A 21,375-nucleotide genomic window follows, 5' to 3' on the forward strand; every position below is an offset into this window, starting at 1 on the left:
TGAATAATATTCCATTGTATGTACAGACCACATTTTTTTTTTGTTTATGAAATTTATTGACAAATTGGTTTCCATACAACACCCAGTGCTCATCCCAAAAGGTGCCCTCCTCAATACCCATCACCCACCCTCTCCTCCCTCCCACCCCCCCATCAACCCTCAGTTTGTTCTCAGTTTTTAACAGTCTCTTACGCTTTGGCTCTCTCCCATTCTAACCTCTTTTTTTTTTTTTTTCCTTCCCCTCCCCCATGGGTTCCTGTTAAGTTTCTCAGGATCCATATAAGAGTGAAACCATATGGTATCTGTCTTTCTCTGTATGGCTTATTTCACTTAGCATCACACTCTCCAGTTCCATTCACGTTGCTACAAAAGGCCATATTTCATTTTTTCTCATTGCCACGTAATATTCCATTGTGTATATAAACCACAATTTCTTTATCCATTCATCAGTTGATGGACATTTAGGCTCTTTCCATAATTTGGCTATTGTTGAGAGTGCTGCTATGAACATTGGGGTACAAGTGGCCCTATGCATCAGTACTCCTGTATCCCTTGGATAAATTCCTAGCAGTGCTATTGCTGGGTCATAGGGTAGGTCTATTTTTAATTTTCTGAGGAACCTTCACACTGCTTTCCAGAGCGGCTGCACCAATTTGTATTCCCACCAACAGTGCAAGAGGGTTCCCGTTTCTCCACATCCTCGCCAGCATCTATAGTCTCCTGAGTTGTTCATTTTGGCCACTCTGACTGGTGTGAGGTGATACCTGAGTGTGGTTTTGATTTGTATTTCCCTGATAAGGAGCGACGCTGAACATCTTTTCATGTGCCTGTTGGCCATCCGGATGTCTTCTTTAGAGAAGTGTCTATTCATGTTTTCTGCCCATTTCTTCACTGGGTTGTTTGTTTTTCGGGTGTGGAGTTTGGTGAGCTCTTTATAGATTTTGGATACTAGCCCTTTGTCCGATATGTCATTTGCGAATATCTTTTCCCATTCCGTTGGTTGCCTTTTAGTTTTGTTGGTTGTTTCCTTTGCTGTGCAGAAGCTTTTTATCTTCATAAGGTCCCAGTAATTCACTTTTGCTTTTAATTCCCTTGCCTTTGGGGATGTGTCGAGTAAGAGATTGCTACGGCTGAGGTCAGAGAGGTCTTTTCCTGCTTTCTCCTCTAAGGTTTTGATGGTTTCCTGTCTCACATTTAGGTCCTTTATCCATTTTGAGTTTATTTTTGTGAATGGTGTGAGAAAGTGGTCTAGTTTCAACCTTCTGCATGTTGCTGTCCAGTTCTCCCAGCACCATTTGTTAAAGAGGCTGTCTTTTTTCCATTGGATGTTCTTTCCTGCTTTGTCAAAGATGAGTTGGCCATACGTTTGTGGGTCTAGTTCTGGGGTTTCTATTCTATTCCATTGGTCTATGTGTCTGTTTTGGTGCCAATACCATGCTGTCTTGATGATGACAGCTTTGTAGTAGAGGCTAAAGTCTGGGATTGTGATGCCTCCTGCTTTGGTCTTCTTCAAAATTCCTTTGGCTATTCGGGGCCTTTTGTGGTTCCATATGAATTTTAGGATTGCTTGTTCTAGTTTCGAGAAGAATGCTGGTGCAATTTTGATTGGGATTGCATTGAATGTGTAGATAGCTTTGGGTAGTATTGACATTTTGACAATATTTATTTTTCCAATCCATGAGCAGGGAATGTCTTTCCATTTCTTTAAATCTTCTTCAATTTCCTTCAGAAGCTTTCTATAGTTTTCAGCATACAGATCCTTTACATCTTTGGTTAGATTTATTCCTAGGTATTTTATGCTTCTTGGTGCAATTGTGAATGGGATCAGTTTCTTTATTTGTCTTTCTGTTGCTTCATTGTTAGTGTATAAGAATGCAACTGATTTCTGTACATTGATTTTGTATCCTGAGACTTTGCTGAATTCATGTATCAGTTCTAGCAGACTTTTGGTGGAGTCTATCGGATTTTCCATGTATAATATCATGTCATCTGCAAAAAGCGAAAGCTTGACTTCATCTTTGCCAATTTTGATGCCTTTGATTCCCTTTTGTTGTCTGATTGCTGATGCTAGTACTTCCAGCACTATGTTAAACAGCAGCGGTGAGAGTGGGCATCCTTGTCGTGTTCCTGATCTCAGGGAAAAAGCTCTGTTTTTCCCCGTTGAGGATGATGTTAGCTGTGGGCTTTTATTAAATGGCTTTTATGATCTTTAAGTATGTTCCTTCTATCCCGACTTTCTCAAGGGTTTTTATTAAGAAAGGGTGCTGGATTTTGTCGAAGGCCTTTTCTGCATCGATTGACAGGATCATATGGTTCTTCTCTTTTTTTTTGTTAATGTGATGTATCACATTGATTGATTTGCGAATGTTGAACCAGCCCTGCATCCCAGGAATGAATCCCACTTGATCATGGTGAATAATTCTTTTTATATGCCATTGAATTCGATTTGCTAGTATCTTATTGAGAATTTTTGCATCCATATTCATCAGGGATATTGGCCTGTAGTTCTCTTTTTTTACTGGGTCTCTGTCTGGTTTAGGAATCAAAGTAATACTGGCTTCATAGAATGAGTCTGGAAGTTTTCCTTCCCTTTCTATTTCTTGGAATAGCTTGAGAAGGATAGGTATTATCTCTGCTTTAAACGTCTGGTAGAACTCCCCTGGGAAGCCATCTGGTCCTGGACTCTTATTTGTTGGGAGATTTTTGATAACCGATTCAATTTCTTCACTGGTTATGGGTCTGTTCAAGCTTTCTATTTCCTCCTGATTGAGTTTTGGAAGAGTGTGGATGTTCAGGAATTTGTCCATTTCTTCCAGGTTGTCCAATCTGTTGGCATATAATTTTTCATAGTATTCCCTGATAATTGTTTGTATCTCTGAGGGATTGGTTGTAATCATTCCATTTTCATTCATGATATTATCTATTTGGGTCATCTCCCTTTTCTTTTTGAGAAGCCTGGCTAGAGGTTTGTCAATTTTGTTTATTTTTTCAAAAAACCAACTCTTGGTTTCGTTGATCTGCTCTACAGTTTTTTTAGATTCTATATTGTTTATTTCTGCTCTGATCTTTATTATTTCTCTTCTTCTGCTGGGTTTAGGCTGCCTTTGCTGTTCTGCTTCTAGTTCCTTTAGGTGTGCTGTTAGATTTTGTATTTGGGATTTTTCTTGTTTCTTGAGATAGGCCTGGATTGTAATGTATTTTCCTCTCAGGACTGCCTTTGCTGCGTCCCAAAGTGTTTGGATTGTTGTATTTTCATTTTCATTTGTTTCCATATATTTTTTAATTTCTTCTCTAATTGCCTGGTTGACCCACTCATTCGTTAGTAGGGTGTTCTTTAACCTCCATGCTTTTGGAGGTTTTCCAGACTTTTTTCTGTGGTTGATTTCAAGCTTCATAGCATTGTGGTCTGAAAGTATGCATGGTATAATTTCAATTCTGGTAAACTTATGAAGGGCTGTTTTGTGACCCAGTATATGATCTATCTTGGAGAATGTTCCATGTGCACTCGAGAAGAAAGTATATTCTGTTGCTTTGGGATGCAGAGTTCTAAATATATCTGTCAAGTCCATCTGATCCAATGTCTCATTCAGGGCCCTTGTTTCTTTATTGACCGTGTGTCTAGATGATCTATCCATTTCTGTAAGTGGGGTGTTAAAGTCCCCTGCAATTACCACATTCTTCTCAATAAGGTTGCTTATGTTTATGAGTAATTGTTTTATATATTTGGGGGCTCCGGTATTCGGCACATAGACATTTATAATTGTTAACTCTTCCTGATGGATAGACCCTGTAACTATTATATAATGTCCTTCTTCATCTCTTGTTACAGCCTTTAATTTAAAGTCTAGTTTGTCTGATATAAGTATGGCTACTCCAGCTTTCTTTTGGCTTCCAGTCGCATGATAAATAGTTCTCCATCCCCTCACTCTCAATCTAAAGGTGTCCTCCGGTCTAAAATGAGTCTCTTGTAGACAGCAAATAGATGGGTCTTGTTTTTTTATCCATTCTGATACCCTATGTCTTTTGGTTGGCGCATTTAATCCATTTACATTCAGTGTTATTATAGAAAGATACGGGTTTAGAGTCATTGTGATGTCTGTATGTTTTATGCTTGTAGTGATGTCTCTGGGACTTTGTCTCACAGGGCCCCCCTTAGGATCTCTTGTAGGGCTGGTTTAGTGGTGACAAATTCCTTCAGTTTTTGTTTGTTTGGGAAGACCTTTATCTCTCCTTCTATTCTAAATGACAGACTTGCTGGATAAAGGATTCTCGGCTGCATATTTTTTCTGTCTAGCACACTGAAAATCTCGTGCCAATTCTTTCTGGCCTGCCAAGTTTCAAAAGAGAGATCAGTCACGAGTCTTATAGGTCTCCCTTTATATGTGAGGGCACGTTTACCCCTTGCTGCTTTCAGAATTTTCTCTTTATCCTTGTATTTTGCCAGTTTCACTATGATATGTCGTGCAGAAGATCGATTCAAGTTACGTCTGAAGGGAGTTCTCTGTGCCTCTTGGATTTCAATGCCTTTTTCCTTCCCCAGTTCAGGAAAGTTCTCAGCTATTATTTCTTCAAGTACCCCTTCAGCACCTTTCCCTCTCTCTTCCTCCTCTGGGATACCAATTATGCGTATATTATTTCTTTTTAGTGTATCACTTAATTCTCCAATTTTCCCCTCATACTCCTGGATTTTTTTATCTCTCTTTTTCTCAGCTTCCTCTTTTTCCATAACTTTATCTTCTAGTTCACCTATTCTCTCCTCTGCCTCTTTAAGCCGAGCTGTGGTGGTTTCCATTTTGTTATGCATTTCGTTTAAAGCGTTTTTCAGCTCCTCGTGACTGTTCCTGAGTCCCTTGATCTCTGTAGCAAGAGATTCTCTGCTGTCCTGTATACTGTTTTCAAGCCCAGCGATTAATTTTATGACTATTATTCTAAATTCACTTTCTGTTATATTATTTAAATCCTTTTTGATCAGCTCATTAGCTGTTGTTATTTCCTGGAGATTCTTTTGAGGGGAATTCTTCCGCTTGGTCATTTTGGATAGTCCCTGGCGTGGTGAGGACCTGCAGGGCACTTCCCCTGTGCTGTGGTGTATAACTGGAGTTGGTGGGCGGGGCCGCAGTCAGACCTGATGTCTGCCCCCAGCCCACTGCTGGGGCCACAGTCAGACTGGTGTGTGCCTTCTCTTCCCCTCTTCTAGGGGCGGGATTCACTGTGGGGTGGTGTGGCTCGTCTGGGCTACTTGCACCCTGCCAGGCTTGTGATGCTGGGGATCTGGCGTATTAGCTGGGGTGGGTAGGCAATGTGCACGGGGGCAGGAGGGGCAGGCTTAGATCGCTTCTCCTTAGGTGATCCACTTCAGGAGGGGCCCTGTGGCAGCAGGAGGGAGTCAGATCCACTGCCGGAGGTTTGGCTCCTCAGAAGCGCAGAGTTGGGTGTTTGCTCGGAGCGAGCAAGTTCCCTGGCAGGAACTGGTTCTCTTTGGGATTTTGGCTGGGGGATGGGCGGGGGAAATGGCGCTGGCGAGCGCCTTTGTTCCCCACCAAACTGAGCTCTGTCGTCAGGGGGCTCAGCAGCTCTCCCTCCCTTTGTCCTCCAGCCTTCCCACTTTCCGAGCAGAGCTGTTAACTTATGACCTCCCAGACGCTAAGTCGCGCTTGCTGTCGGAACACAGTCCGTCAGGCCCCTCCGCTTTTGCAAGCCAGACTCGGGGGCTCTGCTTGGCCGGCGAGCCGCCCCTCCGCCCCGGCTCCCTCCCGCCAGTCCGTGGAGCGCGCACCGCCTCGCCGCCCTTCCTACCCTCTTCCGTGGGCCTCTCGTCTGCGTTTGGCTCCGGCAACTCCGTTCTGCTAATCCTCTGGCGGTTTTCTGGGTTATTTAGGCAGGTGTAGATGGAATCTAAGTGATCAGCAGGACGTGCGGTGAGCCCAGCGTCCTCCTAAGCCGCCATCTTGCCCTGAGTCTCTCCAGTTACTGCCCAGACCACATTTTAAATCCATTCATCCATCAATGGACACTTAAGTTTTTTCCACCTTTTGGCTATTGTGAATACTGCTGCTATGAACATGACCATACAAGTATCTGTTCTAGTCCCTTCTTTCAATTTTTTTCCAGTTATTTAGGAAGGAAATTGCTTGATCATGTGGTAGTTCTGTTTTTAATTTTTTGAGAAACTGCTCTACCATGCACAAATAGTTTTACATTGATTCTGGCAGTTCAGACAAACCCATTATCTCTCCATAACTATAAATGATTCAAGATTATCAGGGTTTTGCTGTTACTTGGTAGCACTGGGTTTGAATATTTTAATTTAACAAGGGGTTTATTTCATTTGTTAAAAAAAATGGAAAGGGTCTTTCTGAAATCATCCTCTCCTTTCGGAGCCTAGGTATGTCCCTCAGTCTGGTTTGTTGACAGAATATGAGCCCCCAAAGGTGTCTCTGTCTTTTTTTTTTAATATATGAAATTTATTGTCAAATTGGTTTCCATACAACACCCACTGCTCATCCCAAAAGGTGCCCTCCTCAATACCCATCACCCACCGTCCCCTCCCTCCCACCCCCCATCAACCCTCAGTTTGTTCTCAGTTTTTAACAGTCTCTTATACTTTGGCTCTCTCCCACTCTAACCTCTTTTTTTTTTTTTTTCCTTCCCCTCCCCCATGGGTTTCTGTTAAGTTTCTCAGGATCCACATAAGAGTGAAACCATATGGTATCTGTCTTTCTCTGTATGGCTTATTTCACTTAGCATCACACTCTCCAGTTCCATTCACGTTGCTACAAAAGGCCATATTTCATTTTTTCTCATTGCCACGTAATATTCCATTGTGTATATAAACCACAATTTCTTTATCCATTCATCAGTTGATGGACATTTAGGCTCTTTCCATAATTTGGCTATTGTTGAGAGTGCTGCTATGAACATTGGGGTACAAGTGGCCCTATGCATCAGTACTCCTGTATCCCTTGGATAAATTCCTAGCAGTGCTATTGCTGGGTCATAGGGTAGGTCTATTTTTAATTTTCTGAGGAACCTTCACACTGCTTTCCAGAGCGGCTGCACCAATTTGTATTCCCACCAACAGTGCAAGAGGGTTCCCGTTTCTCCACATCCTCTCCAGCATCTATAGTCTCCTGATTTGTTCATTTTGGCCACTCTGACTGGCGTGAGGTGATATCTGAGTGTGGTTTTGATTTGTATTTCCCTGATAAGGAGCGATGTTGAACATCTTTTCATGTGCCTGTTGGCCATCCAGATGTCTTCTTTAGAGAAGTGTCTATTCATGTTTTCTGCCCATTTCTTCACTGGGTTATTTGTTTTTCGGGTGTGGAGTTTGGTGAGCTCTTTATAGATTTTGGATACTAGCCCTTTGTCCCATATGTCATTTGCAAATATCTTTTCCCATTCCGTTGGTTGCCTTTTAGTTTTGTTGGTTGTTTCCTTGTCTTTTTTTTTTAAGTTTATTTATTTATTTTTGAGAGACACAGAGAGAGAGCAGGGGAGGGGCAGAGAGGGAGAGAGAGAGTGAGAGAATCCCAAGCAGGCTTTGCACTGTAAGCACAGAGCCAGATGCAGGGCTCGAACTCATGAACTGTGAGATCATGACTTGAGCCAAAATCAAGAATCAGATGCTCAACCGACTGAGCCATCCAGGCTCTCCAAGACGTCTCTGTCTCAATCCCTAGAACCTGTTATGTTATATGGAAAAAATAAAAACTTTGCAGGTGTGATTAGGGACCTTGAGATGTAGAAAGCCTCCTGGATTATCCAGGTGGGTCCAATGTAATCACAAGGGTCTCTAAGGTGGTCAGGGGAAGAACTCCAGGAAGGTGTGACTCTGGAAGAAAGACACAGAGGCAACATTTTGAAGACAGGGAAAGAGATCGTGAGTCAGGAAATGTGGGTGGCTGAAAAGCAAGGGAAAAGATTTTTCCCTAGGACCTGAAGAAGGAACACAGTCCTGTCTTCACCTTGGTATTAGACCTAGAGGCCTATTTCAGGCCTCAGACCTCCAGGCTGAAAGATAATACACTTGTGCAAACCGCCAAGTTAGTGGTGATTTAACACAGCAATGGCAGGAGATTCACACAGGTGGGGACCGTAGGATCCTGTGTTCACAGTTTGTACTTCCCCTGTTGCTATTGCCCATCAAATCAGAAGTGCCCTAAGAGCAAATGCTGTGTCCACCTCGTTCACACGGTGACCTGGCCTCTATCCCAGGGCCTGGTGGGATAGACACGATGAACACTCTGTGAAGAGACATGGGTGACTAGGTTGCAAGTATGTCAGCAAAATGATGAGGAAGGGCAAGCCAGGACCAGGCAGGGCTCCGTGCTGCCCCAAAGCAGGAGGCTCTACCCTCGCATAGCTTCAAGAGTTTGGACAACAGTCCTGGTTGGGGGCTGATACTCTGCACAACTCCATATGCTTGGTTTCCATACTTTATCAAAAATGTAGTTCTGCTAAGAATAGTTCTACTTTAATTACTGACTGTACTAGTTTCAGTCATGATAATTGGATAATTGATTTTAACCTCTTTGAACCTCATTAAAAAATCTTTTAAATGGAGATATTGGTTTACAGGATAGTGGTGACTTTTAAACTACCTCACTTGTGAGAAAGTATCTAGCACAGTGCTCTTCAAAGCAAGCCCATAATAATGACTGAAAAAAACATTGCAGGTAAATCCAAGGTCAAAGTGCTCAAGGCAACTGATTCTCAATGAAGTTTTCTCCCTTTTTCACTCTTTCTGGGATATTTAAACAGAATTGTTTGCTTTGCATCAGAGACCTTCCTTTCTTTTCTTTCCTTTGGAAAAAGGGGGGGGGGGGGAGCATGGGGGTGGGGGAGAAGCTTCTTGGGAATATGGAACTCAATAGGGCCAAGATCTTCCCTCTCTGCACTTCCCTGATAAGAGATATTTTCCTGTTCCATTAAAAGAGTTTGAATCTGTTCCCAGCTTCAGTTGAAGGGATTACTACCCTTACAAAGAACAAAGCATTTTAAGAAAAATCTAAACAATGCCTTTGAACACATTTTTATTATAGCGTTAATGTCTGCCAAAACTTCAGGATCAAAGAAATCTGAAAAGATTTATACAATAGTCAACACTTTGTGAAAAATGTTAGATTAATGGGGAGGCCATATCAAGTATTAAACACTTATGGTTCCATTTTCTTTTTCTGGCCCAGTAAGGAATAGACTCAGAATGAACTCATTTTAATTTTTTCCAAATAAAAAAAAAAATTTGGTAAACTATACATAATGTGCACTTTTAGCCATTTTTTAAGTTTGCAGTGGCATTAAGTACATTCACTTGGTTGTTTAACCATCACTGCTATCTTCAAATTTTTTCACCAAACTAACCTTTGTATTTTAAGATACAAGTTGCATCAGTAGATTTAGAGTCTATATTATCTTCCAGTCAGTATTTAGAATTGTTCTGATGTTCTATATAAATATCATGCGTTTGCATATGAGCAATTATAGATGGCTCAAAGGAGGAAGGAAAGAGAAGAGAAAATATGTATTGAGTGCCCACTAAGCCCTACATATTACATATTCCACACAAGGATCTGTGAAGCAGAAACTGTTATCCCATTTTACAGAAACCGAGGCATAGAAAAATTAAGTCGCTTGCCCAAGGCCACATAACCCGGAAGTGATGTAGCTCATGCTCACCCCTGATCTGTTTTCAATGGCACCACGCTCTCAAGTTTAGACCACATTAAGCACAAAGAAAAGAAGGAAAGGAATTTGGGTAAGATGAAGAATTTAGGACTGTTAAGCTGCTGGTTAATGAAAAAACCTTCTAGAAAAGTATAGGTTTTGCTTTGTTGGAGATTTTTAAGGACTCAGGACTCAGGACTCAGGTCTTCTCCTGCCTCCTGTATCCTTTGACTGAAAGATTCTCTGGAGGATCCCCGTGGTTGCATTAAAGTACCTCATTGTTACAAGTCATTGTGAAATGGTGACAATAGGGACAAAGATAAGCAAGGAGCAGATTAGAAGGCTAGTGGCACAGCAAGCTGTGTCAGAGGGGAGGATGTCTGGGCTGGGCTGTTGTTCCTGGACATTCCTGTTTTGCTCAGAATACCATATCTGAGCTGGAGGAGGAGGTGCTGGAAAGGAAACAGATGGCTTCTCCGTGAATACAGGATGGGTGGACTTTGCTAGAAAAGTCTCACCCTTCACAGATGAACCGGAGACTCATACTTCATTTCTAACTGAAATCTGGTGCTGTCTCTGAGGCTGCTTTTCCGGAAGATGCAGTTAGAGTGACATCATGATACAATATTAGCTAATTTTTTTGTCAATTTCTGTGCTAGACAATATATGGTGATTGTTTTACTTGCCCCGCATCTCCAAATGACGTGAACACTTTGGGTCTATCAGTGCCTCTATTTAACAAGTGAGGACATGGAGGCCACATGGGCCAGAGGTCCAGGGGCAGAATTTCCGCTAAGGACCATCTGTACCCCAAGTCCATGCTCGTCTTCACCATGACATTCTGTCCGGTGTTAAGGCCACATACACATGGGCACAAAACCTGGCTGCATTAATTACTACCCTGTGCTCTCCCATGGAGTCTCAGTTTGCAATATTATGAATAGTGGGAATTATACTACCTACTACATGGGATTGCTATGAGTGTTAAGTAAAATTACCCACGTGTTAAAGTTCGCCAAATAATAGGCACATGTTACAGATTGAATTGTATCCTCCCAAACGATATGTTGAAATCCTAACCACAGAAGCTTAGGATAACCTTATTTGGAAATAAGGTGTTTACATGGACAACCAAATTAAAATGAGATCATTAGAGGGGGCCCAAATCCAGTATGACTTGTGTCCTTATAAGAAGGGGAATTTGGACATAGAGACAGACATGTATGGAGGGAAGGTGATGGAAAGATACACAGGGAGAGGGCCATGTGAAGATAGGATTGAGGAGGTGTTAATAAGCCAAAGAATGCCTGGGGCTACCAGACTACCAGAAGCTAGGAGAAGCACAGAATGGTTCTTCCTTAGCAACTTCAGAGGGAGTATGGCCCTGCTGATACCTTGATTTGACTTCTGGCCTCCAGAACTGTGAGACAATAAATTTCTGTTGCTCTAAGTCACTCAATTTGTGGTACTTTTGTTACAGCAAGCCTGGCAAACTAATACAGTGTGCAATCCAGATTATTTTTCTTCCTTAGACCATTCATTGATCAGACATTTTAAGCCAAGTGCGAGAGATTTGTTCAAGGGTGAATAAGTCCTTATTTCTACTCTCAGGTTGCTTATGCCTCAGTATGGCAGACAGAAAGTAAACACGTAATTACAGGAGAATGTGGTTAGTGCAACCCCATGGTCAAGGCAAGGGGAGGGCACTACAGGAGCCCCTGTAACCCAGCCTGGGTATCAGAAATGGAAAGCTTCTTGGAGGGAGTGATACTCTAAAAATGGTGAAGTAGCAGTATTTTCGATAAGGACAAGGCTGTCATGGAACAAGGATGTTAACAACATTTTTGTTGTTATAATAGAACAAGCTCAGTTCTGAGTTGGAATGAAAAATGACAGGAACAAGCAAGATTAGAGGGAAGCCTATGTATTTGTTTCATTTAGCAGTTTTACCTCCAGAATAACTTTTTAGCTAGGGTGGCTCATTATTAAGGTTGGTTATTGGTAGTGGTGAGTGGGGACTGGGGTAGGGTGGAGTAATTGATGATATCAGGGACCTTTAATCAATAGGCACAAAATGATGTCTCTTTGAGTCAGAATATTCCCTTTATTTGGCTCTTTTTCTTGAACATGTGCTATGTGGTGGGAGACAATTCCAAAGCTAGATTTGGACAACTGGGTTAGGTTGTATAGGTTGTGGACTGCACGAACAGAGACAGAGGACTGAAACCCAGTGTGTGCCTACTTACAAAGCCATGTATCTGGGCATAGGCCCATGTCTGTCTACAAGACAAGTACTCTTCTTCTTGGCACAAAAGTGTCATCTTCTTGCCAAGTCATATGACACTGATTCTGGCTTCACCAGGGGTACCTTTTTATAATCACATATAATGTTTTATAATCACATATAATTGATGTTATCTATCCCAGTGGTAGTCCCAAGCATGGAATTTGATCTTGCTACATGACAAGGCAGCTGCTCCTTTGAAACAAAGCCTATTTTACATGGTGGAAGTCTGCCCAAGGAGTCCTTGTGACACAGTTAGAGACTGGATCCACGACAACTAACTGTATTCCCTTCTCATTAGCTAAATTAGCTGAAGTCTGAACCTTTATTATATGGATTCTGGCTCATGTTCCTGACTTTGAGACCATATCTGGTTTTTGTGGAGTCTAGAGGGGAAGGGACATAATAAAGCCCTAAGCCATTGGCTAATAAATGTTCATTATAAGTATTATCTGTGCAATTAGGACAATGTTCTCCACAAATTCCATTCTTGTCATGCACATATCTGTCTAGTACTTTGTAAATTTCCCTGACTTCGGAGTTTATTCTCCCGCAGACCCTACCACGTATTTTCTTTAGAAGTAAAGTAAATGAGTGCTGTGGGGGTTGAGGGGTGTGCTCCAGGCCAGAATATAAACAGACTATAGGTTCTGATGCTATTGTCAGGAGGATGCTGATGAAGGAACTCTACTCACAATAGAAACAATACACCTGTCTTTCTTCCAGCAGAGGGAAAAAAATAGTATGGGGATGATGCAAAGGTTATAAGTAGGTCCACATGCAGTTTCAGATGTAAGTGGGGAAACAGAAGGAGCTGGGGTGGGATCACACGATAAGGTAATGGGATTCCCTATTCCCATGTGGCTCTGGGGAAGGGAAATCCTGCCCACTAGTAAAATTGGAATTTCTGTGTTAATCTGTGGATTCATATGAAGATGCTCTAGCAATCACAACTTAAATAAATATCACTGACTTATCATTCCACATGCATGTTACAGAATCTTTCCAGACTCTCTTCTTATCTGAGGCTGGTTACTTCTGGGCACCTCGTGTCAGCTCAAGAGCAGCTCTTTCCTGTTTCATTCTTCACCACCCTCCCCTGGTGCTGTTGTCCAAGCTCTTAAAGTTACTGTTGTGTGTTTTGGAGAAGCATGGAGCCTGTGCCAGGCCTGATTCTCTCCTCCCCCACTTTGTTCTGGGTTCTTCCAAGTTTGTGGAACAAGCCATGCTGTGTTCTACCCGCTTGCCCAGGTGCCACATGGTTATTGGACCCTACAAAATGCCACGGGATCCCTGACATTATAAAGTCAGCTTCTGGCTCAGCTTCTCTCTCCTTGAGGCTTTGCCACAAATCCAAGGGGCTGGGTGGGGAGATGGGATGCCTTTTGACTCTACCTTTGAGCTCATGAGCTCAGCTACAACATGATGCCAACCCCATGGTTTCCACCCTGAAGATATCCAGCAGAGATGACATGGTGTCCTTTGCTAAGGTGAGAATTTATTTCTTTCCAAAGTTGTGTTGATTTTTAATTACTTTAAAAAATTTTAAATGTTTATTTATTTTTGAGAGACGGGGGGTGAGGGGCAGAGAGAGAGAGAGAGAGAGAGACCCAGAATCTGAAGTAGGCTCCAGGCTCTGAGCTGTCAGCACAGAGCCCAATGAAGGGCCCAAGCATACGCACTGCGAGATCATGACCTGAGCCGAAGCTGGACCTATAAACAACTGAGCCACCCAGGGGCCCCACTATTATTTTATTTTATTTTATTTTATTTATTTATTTATTTATTTTTTTAGAGCTGCTTCCCCAGCCTTGAAAGTTCTCTGGGAACAACTCCTCGAGGGCAAAAACAGGTGTGATGCAGCTCTCAGTGGATGGCTTTAGTGGCTTGTTTCTGATTCTAAGATTCTGAGTGCACTGAACATGGCTATGAGATTATGATTATGGTGGAAGTTAAGAAGGAAGTCATCGAGAAGTATGAACAAGGTATGTGTGTGGTGGAAATTGCAAGATTTTATAAGAAGTCTACATCTGCATCTCATCTGCAGAGGAGGAGGAGGAGGAAAAAAGCAGAGGAATCCCTCACTTTAAATGAGATGAGGAAGATATGTCAAATATGGGAAACAGTGCAAAATTTTGTAGAAAAGCACCACCCAAATAAGGCTATAGCAGTGCGAGCGATGAATATGTTTAACGAGAATGCAGTGTTGCATTTCCATGAAATCCTCAGGAGGCAAAAGCAAGTGTCAATGGATAGGTTCCTTGTTAAAGTTGCTCAAAAATAAAAAGATTCCATTAAGCCAATAGATAACAGTGATTCTGTTAGTGATGGTGAAAGTTGTCCTACACAATAACCCTTCCTTTCTTGACTCCTTCACACCAGCCATGAAGTTTTTCAAAAGGTAAGTGCAATTTAATTTGTTTTTCTTTATTTTTTGTATTTTCTTTGTGACTTTGTATTATATCACAGTATTATAATTATTTTTATATGTATATTTTTGGGTTGTGGAACAAATCATCTAAGTTTCCATTATTTCTTACAGGAAAATTTGCTTTGATAGACAAGTGCTTTGGATTATAAGCATGTTTCCGGAACGATTTATGCTCGCAAACCAAGGTTTTACTGTACTTCCGTTTTGTTACCAAAAATGAGATGAGGAAAGGAAAGAAGTGCTGTGGTCTGAGTGTCTGTGCCCCGCCCCCCAAATTCATATGTTGAAATCTACCCCCCAAGATGATGGTATTTGGAGGTGGGCACTTGGGAGATAATTAGGTCATGAAGGTGTAAGTCTCAGGAGTGGGATTAGTGCCCTTAAAAAAGAGACCCCAGAGAATGCCCTCACCCGCTCCCGCCACCACGTGAGGATACACTGAGAAGACAGCTACCAACGATCCAGGAAGCAGGTTCTCAGCAGACACTGAATATGCCAGCACCTTGATCTTGGAATTCCCAGCCTCCAGAACTATGAGCGATACATTTCTGTTGTTTATACGCTCCTTATTCTATGGTATTTTTGTTACAGCAGTCCAAAGGGATGGAACCCAGAGGAGAACTTACAAAGACCATGATCTTGGCTCCAGTGAATATTGTGGTACATGAGTATGACTACGTGGGCTCTGGAAAACAAATGTGGGAAGAAGGTTGACGGGCACAGGGCCAGGCGCTATGGGTCTGCCCATCCAGGCCTCCTGGCTTCTATGGGTACCATGTCTGCCCTGAATTTCCTCACACCTGCTGCTTATTACCCTCAAAACAGCTGCTCTCTGCTCCCTGCCCCCCTGCATCTCCAGTCTCTGGTCCCCTCTCACTGCATTTGTTCAGGTTACCATGCTGTTTTCCAGGCGCTTCTCAGGCTGGCAACCCCTCTCTCTCCTTCATCCATCCCATCCTCAGGGAACCTACACAGGACCCTCACTTACTGGGTCAGACCCACACCTCTCAACACTCAGGGATGAAGACAACATGAGTTAAACATGACAGGGGTGAGGGTACACTTGGTGTCATGACACTTGGTGAAGAGAATACCTTCTCACCAGGGAGGGATGGAAAGGAGTTCCTTGAGAGGGAGGCAAGGGCACCCTTTGATGGGGAGATGGGCTCAGACTGAGATGTGGGTTCACAATAAGCTTCAAGAAACGCTTGCTGATTCTTTCAGTTCTGAGGATTGTAACTAAGCATTAACAGAAAAGCCTGTGCTTGGGTGAGAGTGTTTTATTATATACTTCATTTCTTCTAAAATCAAATTCATTGCCTAATGATAGCAGAAATACAGTATGCGCCAGTCACTGGGAATGAAACACCAGATTGACAGCCAGGAAGCCAGAGCTGGGACTGCTTCCATCATGGGCACCAGGGTCTCTAATGTCACCATCCTTCAAGGGCCAGCTCATGGCTCCTTCCACCATGAAGCCAACCCTGTACACCCTCCCCATGAAGCCAGAGTGTTCTGTTCCTCTTTCTTGCTACCTACCATGGACTACCCATCCTATAAGATTTTTGATACTTTGCTTCTTTCCTTTGCCTAAAATATAAGACAGGAATTATATATTATTCATTTCTACATTCTATGTACTATCTTTAATGCAGTGGTCAGCAAGTAGGTGGTGCTGGATAAAAAATTTACTGAAGAAAAGAAGGGAAGAAAGAAAACAAGAAGGAAGGAAGGGAAGGGAGGCAGGAAGGGAGGGATGGAGGGAGGAAGGGAGAAAGTGAAAAAGCAAGGCTCTCCTGCACTATTCATCAAATTCATCCAGGCAGGTTTGACATGAATGACCAAGAGATTTTTGTTTTGTTTTGTGTTTTGGTTGTTGTTGAAGAGTTGTAGCTCTTTCAAATCATGAAACTCAGTAGTTCAGTATATTCCTTAAACATTCATGGTCTTTTTTTTTTTCTTTTCTTTTTTTCTTTTCTGCTCTCATCAATGGGTTAATAGAACTCTTTATTAGCCCACCTTTGTTTATAGCCTGGTTGCTTCTTGACTTAAATTCTGCAAGCCCACAGCTAAACCCATAAAGTGCTCCCTACTATATGACCTCCAGCCAAGCAACCAGGGGCAGCATCAGCCAGCAAGAGCCTGGGTTTGCAGTCAGACCAATCCCAGCCTGCTGGGCTCATGGGAAGGGGGGGAGAGGGGGGCGGGTGGTTACCTCCCTTCTATAACACCAGCTTTCTCTTCAACTTGAATTACCTTATCACCTGCGCACCGGCTGTTATTGAGATAGGAAAAATATGTGTATATGTATCAATGTCTGGCACATAGCAAATGCTCAAATAATGGTTAGCTTTCAAGCCATGGTATTATTGTTTTTATTATTGTTCTGACTTCTCAGATGCTATCTTTCTAAGCCCGCTCATTTAAAATCCTTTTAATTTCTCTTTATGCTGAAGCCTGGTTGTATCCCTTTGATCATTTCTATAATATTCTCTGGCCCCTTCTCAAATTCTCTTCCATTTCTGAAGAGAAGAAGGGAAAGCCACAATAAAATGGTACAGCCTTCTGCCGCATGGATGTTTTCTTTTTTTCTAGACCTTGCTTGGGTTTCAGGGAATCCATAAAAATATCAGCTAAGGGAAGAAATCATTGTTTTCAGCTGAAATAACATCCATGCATAAATTCTTTTCCACAGGAGTGAGGAGACCAAGATACTGGGGGAAAGAATTTGGTTTTGTCACACATTTTAAAGGAAAGCTGGGTGAGAGGAGGCGAGGGGTGGGGGGGAAGAAAGTTCAGTTTGGTGCATCTGAAGGTAGCTGAAGCCTTCAGTTCCAAATGGAGCCACTGAAGTTATTTACAAACTGGATGTAAACTAGCTCTTTCCCAATTCTCCTGGAGCCCCTGCCTGCCAGAGAAAATGATCAGGAAATTAGAGGAACTTGTTTTGCTGACTGACAAAAAAAATGCAGCTGATTCAAATCTGAACTTGAACTGCTGAGACCCGACAAACTGCCTCCCTCACAATTCGGGTTAAAATCAGGATGTGGCCCTTTCCCTTCTCTTGCTAGCTATTTTGGGTTATTTTCGCTCAAGGCAGACGTAATTGTTAAATGTGCAGATGTTACATTTAGTTCCTCCTTTTTGCATGTGTATCTTTTCTTTGCTTTTTTCCTTTTACAAGAAACATATTTAATTAAGAATTATGCACATTTTCTTTCCTGGGCCTGTTTGGCCTGGTTAGAATGTTTCTGTTTAGGGAAGGGGCGCCTGGGTGGCTCAGTCCTTTAAGCTTCCGATTTAGATTCAGGTCACCATCTCACAATTTGTGGGTTCAAGTCCCACGTCAGGCTCTGTGCTGACAGCTTGGAGCCTGGAACCTGCTTCAGATTCTGGATTCTGTGTCTCCCTCTCTCTCTGCCCCTCCCCCACTTATGCTCTGTCTCTCTCTGTCTCTCAAAAGTAAATAAATGTAAAAAAAAAAAAGAATGTTTTTGTTTGGGGGAAATTTGGACCTGGATATTTCTCTTCAATCCTCTTAGGAGTTCACGGTTCCAGGACGAGGCTCAGTGGACATGCCCCATCCCAGGTCTGATAAAACTAGCTGCACTTAGAAGAAAGAAATCTAGATGCCAAGGAATCATCTGAATACTTAAAAAGGAATGTGGGCTTATGGGCAAGGGCAGGGCTGGAAGACTGCCTCAATCATGTAGGAGGGACAGGAGAAGTAAATTAGGGAAAGGGGCTTTAGCTCCTTCTTACCTCTTATTGACAAATGGTTTGTGTCCTTCCTAAGTCACATGTTGAAATCCTAACTCCCAAGGAGATGGTATCTGGAGGTGGGGCCTTTGGGAGGAGATTAGGTGATGAGGGTCTAGCCCTCATGAATAGGCTTAGTGCCCTTAAGAAAAAAGTCCCAGAGAGCTGCCTTGCACTTCCTCCATGTTCAAGAACACAGCTCCTATAAACCGGGAAACAGCATCTCATCACACACTGAATCTTCCAGCACCTTGATCTTGGGCTTCCCAATCTCCAAAATTCTGTAAGAAATAAATGTCTATTGTTTACAAAACATTCGGGTTAAGGGACTCTTGTCACAGCAGCCCAAAGGGACTAGGCACCACCTCGGCATAATAACTCCCTTTTATTGAGTCACCTGCCAAGCTCTGTTCTAAGTGTCTGCCATGCATTCTTAAGTCTCAGTACTTCTATAAGGCAGGTGTCACCGCTGACACTTGCAGGTGAGCAAGCCAAGCTTAGAGAATTAAGTCGCTCACTCGGTTAGCAGCTAGGGGAGGGTTAGGACTGCAGTGCTGATCTAATTCCAGACATGCTAGGGCCTCCTGGCATCTTTCCCCCGTTTCTCCTTTTACCCCTCTCCAACTCCCCCAGTTTACACTTAGGGACAAGTGTGGTTCCAGCCGGGTTAAGGCTGATCCCGCGCAGTACTGGGTCACATGACCTAGGTTAAGCCAATCAGTGCAGGGCCAAAGCAAAGGGCCCGGAGAGGTCATGTGACCCAAGCCTTTGCACGTAGAAGGAATGCAGGGCTTTGGGAGAAGGGTGTCTCTCTCCTTTTGTACACTGGACAGGGTGTGAAACTATTTGCTGTTATAGGAAAGACTGAGAGTGAAAGCAGTATTCAGAGGGCCAGAGGTGCAAGAACCATGGAGAAATAGAGGTGAAGCACCATGAGAAGTGTTAGTGTCTGTGGCAAACCAAAGCTGGTGCCAGAAACACGTGGGGGCTCAGCAATCAAGGGGCCAAGGAGGCCCCTGTATGTCTAAGACTGAGTTGAGTCTCTGTTCCTTATGCTGAAACATTCTAAGTGACCTGGTCACACTGCCCAAATGGATCTTCAGCTTTGTGCTTGAGTGCTGGCCTTGGGCCCTTCCCACCAAATATATAGATACACACCCTGGAACAGCATGCATATGTGTAATTGAAAATGGAACATGGGTTTGAACTGCCAGTGCCCATGTCTTTGCTGATTTTTTTTCAATAGAGTGCAGTATTGTAAGTGTATTTTCTTTTCCTTATGTTTTCTTAACATTTTCTTTTCTCTAGCTTACTCTGTTGTATGAATACAACATTTAATACATATAACATACAAAATATGTATTAACTTATTGTGTGATTGGTAAGGCTTCCTATCAACAGTAGGCTCTTCGTAGTTGAGTTTTTGGAGAGTCAAAAGTTATATGTGGGTTTTTACTTGCATGAGGGGTTGGTGCCTCTAATCCTTGTGTTGTTCAAGGGTTAACTGTATATGTAAACACAGAGATTTAAAATATAAGGAGAGGCCTGTGGGCACCAAAATGCCTGGAACTGTCTTGTTTCCACAAGAGTTCTTTGGAAACATAGCATCATCTTGAATCAAACTGATTTTTTTTTTCAGGGAATTTTATTGAGAAGTTTATTTAGGATGTTTTATAGTGATTTTGAAACAGCAGCAAACTGTGAGAAGATGAGACACAACTTAAGTTCTTTGTCAGTGTACCCCCCTCCCCACACGTGGGGGGGTTACCCCAAGAGAGCTTGCCTTGGCATTGCCCAGCCCCCTCCCTGAATAACTCTTGCTTCCTGCAGGGGCAGTTCCAAACTTCATCTTAGTTATTAATTTTCTGCCAGAGTGTTTAATAGTGATAATTATTCTGGCATTTCTCTGACCAAGATGGTTTGTGTTTTATTTTACTATTTTTTTAAATGTTCATTTACTTATTTATTTTTGAGAGAGAGAGAGGGCGGGGAGGGGCAGAGAGAGAAGGAAAGACAGAGAATCCCAAGCAGGTTCTACTCTGTCAGCACAGAGCCCAACGTGGGGCTCAAATTCACAAACTGCGAGATCATGACCTGAGCCGAAGTTGGATGCTTAACTGATTTGAGCCACCCAGGCGGCCCCAGTTTGTGTTTTAATAGGAGACGTGGAACCAGTGAAAAACTTTCTCAGCTTGCAGGAATGAAACTCATGGTGAAATTTAAGGCCCGTGACAGGACACAGAAACATTTTGGTTTCCTCTCAAGTCAATCCTTTAGTTCAGCCTCTGTGTATTCATGTGTACTCAGTCATGGCTAGGGCCAGCCCCGTACACGGAAACCCCTGTTTAAGCCAAACCCAGAGATCTGAACCTCTCTCTCTTTCTCTCTCTCTCTGTCTCATGCTCACACGCAGGTGCGTGCGTGCACGTACACACGCATTGTCAATGAATTTTAAGAGGACAAAAGAATAGGAAGGGAAATTGCAGAAAAGTAAGAAGTGAGATTGTTTCTACTTGTCCCTGCCTCTGGAAGGCTGTGACCACTGTCCTGAGCTGTTGGAACGTGTGAATGCCCAGAATCTCCACGCAACTTTTACTGTGTGTTATGGGAAAGGAAACAGGGGCATGTCTCTCTTGAGGGAATGCCATCTGTGTACATAACAGGATCACCCCCGTGTGTGGATTTAGAGGTTTGCTCCCCAGCGGGGCATAACCACAGTATGTCTTTTCTCCCGAGCATTTATGGGTGTAGGTGAGGACACTGCTATAATTTTGTTTCTCCATAGCCAAAAAAACCTCAGATGCTGGTTTTAAAGTTTTAATTCCCCAGGCATTTACAGCCTGCTATTCTGGGTAGTTTAATTATGTGCGGATGGTAATTAATAGCAATGAACATTTTTAAACTCTGTAGTTTTCCTGTCTTAATCTCTAACATAGTGGCATTTGTGTGGATATCAAAGACCTACAAAGTCAACCCAGTCACCCTATGCCAGTTCCCCAGTAGGAGCAAGAGGGCCAGATGCTGGGCTGAGGGACACTGGAAGGATTGGGGTAGGGGAGGAGGGCACAGGATGGTGTCAGGGATGTGGAGCCCACCGTGCAATTCTGCACATCCTGGGACAGAAAAAGACAGGGCTGCCAAAACGTCTCTAACAGCAGACAGCAACCGGCTCCTTTGCAGGGGGCATTGAAGGAGATGTTTCTGTGCGTGAATGGATGTGTCCACACCGATCAAC

Source organism: Prionailurus viverrinus, chromosome B2 (assembly GCF_022837055.1).
Source record: "Prionailurus viverrinus isolate Anna chromosome B2, UM_Priviv_1.0, whole genome shotgun sequence".
In the NCBI taxonomy this organism is placed as follows: domain Eukaryota; kingdom Metazoa; phylum Chordata; class Mammalia; order Carnivora; family Felidae; genus Prionailurus; species Prionailurus viverrinus.